Here is a 6,513-nt window from a genome sequence, read left to right as displayed (position 1 = left end):
GGTCCCACGACCGACGCGCCGCTTCCTCCCCCGACACCACCGCCACCACGGCAAACCCCTTTTTCCCCTTCCTCCTTTCCCTGCCCGCCCCCACCTCCCCTACTCCCCCGCCGCGGCATCGGGAAGAGCCGGGACGCGCCGGCCGTACCGGGCGCGGGGCGAGCGGGAGGACGAGCGCTGAGGGAGGCGGAGAGAGAAGCGACCGGCGACGGTCGACCCGCGGGAACGACCGAACCCCCCTCAGAGCGGGAAGAGGGGCGCGGGACGGACGGGCGGGGGACGGCGGGGGCAGAACCGGGAAGGCCACCCGTCGGAACCCAGCGACACACCCGTACCGAGACGCCGCGAGGACGACACGCTCCCAACACGAGGCCCACGCCGCGGACCATACCGGGCGCGGCCGCGCCGGCGGATGCGGCCGGGGCTCACGGGCGGGCGGGGGCCGCAGCGGGCCCACCCCCAAAGCACACGGGCAAGCGAGGCGCAACGCCGGGGAGACGGGGAAACCACCCCCGACCCCCTCGGGCGGGGTCGGAGGACCGTGAACCGGCGGGAGGGAGACCACGCCAACGGGGAGCGGCGGGAGACCGGACGGCGGCCGACCCCGGGCGAGAAGCGGAGGATGAGGACGGGCCCAACGCCTGACACGCGGCGGCAACGCCCTCGCGCGGACAGGTGGAGGAGGAGGGGAGGAGGTCGACGAGCGACTCTGACCCCGCGAGGGGGGAGAGAGGGGGGCCGAGCCCGCGTCGGAAGGGAGGCCGGGCCTCGGGGCAGCGAGGGGGAGAGACACCGACCGGAGCCCCCACCGCCACACCGGGACGCGCACACGGGTTCGACTCAACGCCCAGGCGCCCACCTTGGCACCCCGGCAGCTTTCCCCCGACGCACGCCTTCCCAGAGGACGGCGGGGCCGGACGGGCCCCCGCGCAGACGCACCCTCAGCCAACAGGCCCCACGGACCGGCGTGGGCGACAGCCACTAAAGCCTCTTTCTCCTCTACGCCTCGCGGGGCGTCTTTCCCCCCGCACACGCCTCCAAGAGACCAGGCGAGACGCGCCGCCACGGCCGCGGCGGCCGGGACGCCCTTCAAACCGCAACTTCCTCCCGCCCGCCGGGCGGCCCTTCCCCCCAGGCACCCCGCGACCGCCCCGGGACCCGTGCGCGCCCGGCTGCCCCCCCGTGAGGAGGGGCCCGGCAGCACGGCCGCGGGTCGGCCAGACGAGGAGCGAGAGAGAAAGGAACGCCGGCGGGCGGGGAGGGGGAGCGAACCGACAGAACGAGGACCGTCGACGGCAGGGCGGGCCGCAGCGGCACCCCCCGCGGGAGACGCCTCACAAGGGACCGGGAGGCCGCTCGGGCGGCGACCGGGCACGCGAGCCAAGCCGGCGGGAATCACACTGCACCCAACCCGGAGCAGTCCCGCCACGCCCGCGGCACCGAGCCGACCCGAAACCAACGGACAACCCCCGGGAGCCCGAGGAGACGCCAGCCGACGCGAGAGAGAACCGAGGCAGACGCCGACGCCAACCGACGAAGACCCCCGCGTGGCAGCGGGTCCCAACGTCCGACGACGCGCCGGACGCGGCCGACCGCCGGTTCCCCCAAATAAGAAGTCCGCCCCCGAGAGCGAGGCCAACCCCGCGGTTCACGGACCCTCAAGAGCCCCGCGGAGGGGGAAGGGGGGGTAGGACGGCTCCCGCGATCTCCACCGGCCGTGGGAACGCTGCCGTGGAAGGGGGGGACGAGGCGGCAACCGCAGACGCCCGAGAGCACGCGGCACGCACCACACGCGACACGACCTCGCCGCGAGAGTGGCCGGGACGTGGACGCGCGTGGGAGGGACGCACACGCGACGGAGGGCACGGGGGGAAACGGAGGCGGGTGGGACCGGGAGCCCACCGCCGCCCTTCCAAACCCACCCGTCCCGCGACGACCCCTCGCGGTGAGGGGGGTACCGCGCACGCGGGCGTGTGCACGGCCCTTCCCCGCCACCTGCCACCAGAAACCCAATCTCCCCCACAAGCTCCGCACAGCGGCAGGTCGACAGAGCCCCGTCCCGCGTGATCCCTCCTCGTACTCGGAGCGGGGAGGCGCGGGTCGCGGTAGGCGAGAGAGCAAACGCTGCGCGCAGAAGGCTGAGGTCAGGGCGGGCAGCCGAGGGGACCATCCGGGAGAAGCCCCTCGGAGATCGTAAAGCCCTTTCCGAAGATAGCTAGAGAAGGCAAATTCCTCACTGAGGGCGGGACGAACCCAACACCGACGAGCAGCCAAGGGCTCCGTGCACGCAACGGGAAACGAGCAACAGGCGCGGGACAGAACGGGAAGGACCACGCGCCAGCTGGTGGGGGGTCTGCGGTATCGGCAAAGGTCTCTTTCTCCGGGGTCTTCTTGAGCATTCGCGGACCGGGGGGACCTGCGACAGGTCCCCGCCGAGAGCCAGGCCTCTTCAAGGCGCACACAAAGGAGGAGCCTTGACTTGAGGGAGTCCGGTCTTTAAAAAGGGCCAGCCGCGATCGCTCAGCACCACCCTAACCGCGCAGGGCCCGCGGGTGAAGGCACCAAAAACATAGGCACGGGGTGGGCGCTCACCCAACGGAAGGAGCCTTTTAACCGCACACTCAACTCCTCGACCCCCCCCCTTTCTGTCACCGTGCAGAAAGCCGGCAACTAGGACAAGGGAAAGCGTAAAGGCACAAGCACCATGGAGCACAGGAGGCACGCCGGGGAGCGGGAAGCGCCACCGCCAACTCAGAAGCGGGCACCTTGGTGGTCAAAGCCCGGAACGCTCCAGGAGCACCGCAAGGCTCACACGAAGCAGGGCGCGTGCACACACCATTCGGGAAGGGTATGCACCGCAGCGGGTCTACCACCTTCCCCCGGCACGGGGGAAGAGGGCCGCGAAGCAGTGAACGGCGTGGGGGCAAGCGCCCCCGACACGTCCACAGGGACACCGCGAACCACAGCAACAAGTGTGCGCGGGTCAGCGCTCGTGCCGGACAGCCGCACCCCTGACTTCCACACACCACCCTGCAAAGGAATGGGGAGGAGAGACGAGGGGCCCGCTGGCAGAACGAGAAGAGCGGTCGCCATTCGCGCTGAATGACCATTCGCCATGAATGTCCGTCCCTCGCCTGGCGCGGCTTAGGCCCCGGCCCGAAGAGAACGCGGCAGCACCACATCGATCCAACGGGAGCGAGACACGCCATGCATCGGGAACAACGGGCGTGAGAGCTTTCTAACAACGCACTGGACGGGAATACGAGCGAGAAGAGCGAGAGAGAGCACGGGAAGAAGTCGCTAACACTGCCACACACACAAAAAAAAAAATTTACCCTTCTCGAGGGCGAGAAAAAAAAGGAAGCGTTGCACTCGGGAGGCACGTGGCGTGGAAGAACGGGACTCAACGGGCAGCGGAGGTTCGGGAACTCCTTCAAAAAAAAATAAAAATAAAAAATAAAAAATAAAAATAAAAAAATAAAATCCCCTTCGAAGGAGAAAAGGTGCAACTCGGGAGGCACACAGCAGGAAAGAAAGGGACACACCACCAAGCAGCGGAGGTTCGGGAACTCCTTCCAAAAAACAAAAAAAAAAAAAAACAAAAAACAAAAAAAAAAAAACAAATAAAAAAACCGGTCGGCCGCAGAGGAGCACGCCAGGGGGTCACTAGCACCAAACGGGAAAACCCTTCCAGTCGCACTCGGCACCAACGACTCCTACCGGTAACGGACGACAACCACCACGGGGAAATCGGGAACGCCTGACACGCGGGACGGTTGTCATAAAGCTGCCCCACAGAGCACAGGCAAGCAAGCACGGGAAAGCAGGAAGCGCGTACTCATGGGGGGACGCTAAGCTTCAAGCATCGAAGAGGCCCATGCGCAGAAGAAAAGAGCTAGGGCTGGACAAGCAAACAGCCTTGGTGCAAGCCTCTTCCAACGTCCTTTAATGACAAAAAGAGTCAAAAGGACAGCGTGTCAGCATATATCTCCAGGTACAATAAGGACAGATAGCAAAGATGAAAAGTGTAAAAGACACAGGGATAAACATGACAGGCCACACGGAACGTCTGGAAGTCATGTTCGGTGACGTGTCCCCAAGAGGTCCCCATGTAGAAAGAGAACCGGACCGCAAAGGAACAACTGGTCGACCTTAGAACCCTGAGTGCTCACAGACCGAGGAGGCCATGGTAGATAGCCTGGAACACAGCTTCCCCTCGGCCTCAGAAGTCCATGCTCCCGCTGGCAGGGACCGGGGAGGATCCTGGAAAAAATAAAGTCTCGGAGGCGCCCCCTAGCCGGGACACCTCGGCTCGGAGGCCGGGGACACAGCACCCTCTCGGCCTCAGAGGTCCAGGCTCCCGCTATCAGGGACCGAAGGGACTCCTGGAAAAGAAAAAAAAAAAAATCCGTGGCGCCACCTAGCCGGGCCACCTCGGCTCGGAGGCCGGGGACACAGCACCCTCTCGGCCTCAAAAGTGTCTATGGTCCCGCTGGCTGGGACCGAAGGGACTCCTGGAAAAGAAAAAAAAAAAAAAAAAAACTCCGTGGCGCCCCCTAGCCGGGCCACCTCGGCTCGGAGGCCGGGGACACAGCACCCTCTCGGCCTCAGAGGTCCAGGCTCCCGCTATCAGGGACCGAAGGGACTCCTGGAAAAGAAAAAGAAAAAAAAAAAAAAACTCCGTGGCGCCCCCTAGCCGGGCCACCTCGGCTCGGAGGCCGGGGACACAGCACCCTCTCGGCCTCAGAGGTCCAGGCTCCCGCTATCAGGGACCGAAGGGACTCCTGGAAAAGAAAAAGAAAAAAAAAAAAAACTCCGTGGCGCCCCCTAGCCGGGCCACCTCGGCTCGGAGGCCGGGGACACAGCACCCTCTCGGCCTCAGAGGTCCAGGCTCCCGCTATCAGGGACCGAAGGGACTCCTGGAAAAGAAAAAAAAAAAAAAAACTCCGTGGCGCCCCCTAGCCGGGCCACCTCGGCTCGGAGGCCGGGGACACAGCACCCTCTCGGCCTCAGAGGTCCAGGCTCCCGCTATCAGGGACCGAAGGGACTCCTGGAAAAGAAAAAAAAAAAATCCGTGGCGCCACCTAGCCGGGCCACCTCGGCTCGGAGGCCGGGGACACAGCACCCTCTCGGCCTCAAAAGTGTCTATGGTCCCGCTGGCTGGGACCGAAGGGACTCCTGGAAAAGAAAAAAAAAAAAAAAAAAACTCCGTGGCGCCCCCTAGCCGGGCCACCTCGGCTCGGAGGCCGGGGACACAGCACCCTCTCGGCCTCAGAGGTCCAGGCTCCCGCTATCAGGGACCGAAGGGACTCCTGGAAAAGAAAAAGAAAAAAATCCGTGGCGCCACCTAGCCGGGCCACCTCGGCTCGGAGGCCGGGGACACAGCACCCTCTCGGCCTCAAAAGTGTCTATGGTCCCGCTGGCTGGGACCGAAGGGACTCCTGGAAAAGAAAAAAAAAAAAAAAACTCCGTGGCGCCCCCTAGCCGGGCCACCTCGGCTCGGAGGCCGGGGACACAGCACCCTCTCGGCCTCAAAAGTGTCTATGGTCCCGCTGGCTGGGACCGGAGAGGAGGGAAGAAATAAAAAAAAAATAAAATAAAATAAAATAAAAAATTAAAAAAAAAAAAATTGGAAAAAAAAAAAAAAAATCCGGGACGGGGCCCAAGCCTTCTGGTCGACCTCATCCAGCTGCCACCAACCCCTCCTTGTGTCCCAATAGGTCGTACAGCCACCCTCCTCCCCTGAAGTTCTCCAGGTACAACCTCCTAGCTAGAGATGGTCCCCAGACAGGACGGCGTCTCCGTCGCGCACCCGCCTGCTTGCCTGTCACCCTCTCACCCTGGCCGGCTCACCACAGGCACTTCCCCGTCCTTTGTCACCAACCGGGGGACAGGAGCGTTGCGGAAACTTGTCGCCACTAGGTGTCGCCCGACAGCGATCTCGATCAAGCAAACCAATACAGACTGTCACGCGCCGCCGCCGCCACACACACTCATTCCGTCTCTCCGGAGTGACCTCCCTAGCTCAGGGGGACACTCACCCACGCACAACGGGGCAGGTACCCACCACTTCTCCCGAATGGCACAAACGGTCCCGGTTGTCCCGCCGGAACACAGTGAACGCGGGATGGACTCGGGGCCAACCCCCTCAGGCACCCAGAAAAGGAAAGTAGGACGGAGCGGTGAAAACAGGCCACCTCTAAGTGAAAGGACATGCACTCTCGAATCGGTTAACAATTAGCAAGGAACAGGCACAGTTAGGAAAAGGGAGCGTCCAAACTCCGTCGTGAGGGGAGGGTGGCGGCGACCTCAGTTCCACACCATTTTTAAATGGCTCACTCATTTTTAAAACCCTCCACCGATCCCGATGGGGGGGAGGGGGGTTGTTGTTGTTCTCTGTTCCTCGCTGCCACCGCCAGCCGGCACTCACCAAACCACACACCTGCCACCCTCTTTGGAAGACTAAACACAGAGAGTAAATTAAAAGAATGGTGGAATGATGGTGGAATGGTT

The 6,513-nt window shown here is 63.6% G+C and overlaps 1 long non-coding RNA gene across 1 annotated transcript in view; it reads right to left on the bottom strand.

The window, feature by feature from the left end:
• LOC147997321 (uncharacterized) overlaps window positions 1-6,247 on the bottom strand; it is an 18,297-nt gene extending 12,050 nt beyond the window's left edge. The window contains exon 1 of the long non-coding RNA XR_015647980.1: window positions 6,068-6,247. This is a non-coding gene — a long non-coding RNA (uncharacterized LOC147997321). The remainder of the gene's footprint in view (window positions 1-6,067) is intronic.
• Between the last annotated feature and the right edge of the window lie 266 nt (window positions 6,248-6,513).

This window comes from Rattus norvegicus, unplaced genomic scaffold, assembly GCF_021556685.1.
Source record: "Rattus norvegicus strain SHRSP/BbbUtx unplaced genomic scaffold, alternate assembly SHRSP_T2T unassigned-0000188, whole genome shotgun sequence".
Lineage (NCBI taxonomy): Eukaryota > Metazoa > Chordata > Mammalia > Rodentia > Muridae > Rattus > Rattus norvegicus.
Note: the sequence above shows the minus strand (reverse complement) of the source record. Positions and strands in the feature narration are given on the sequence as shown.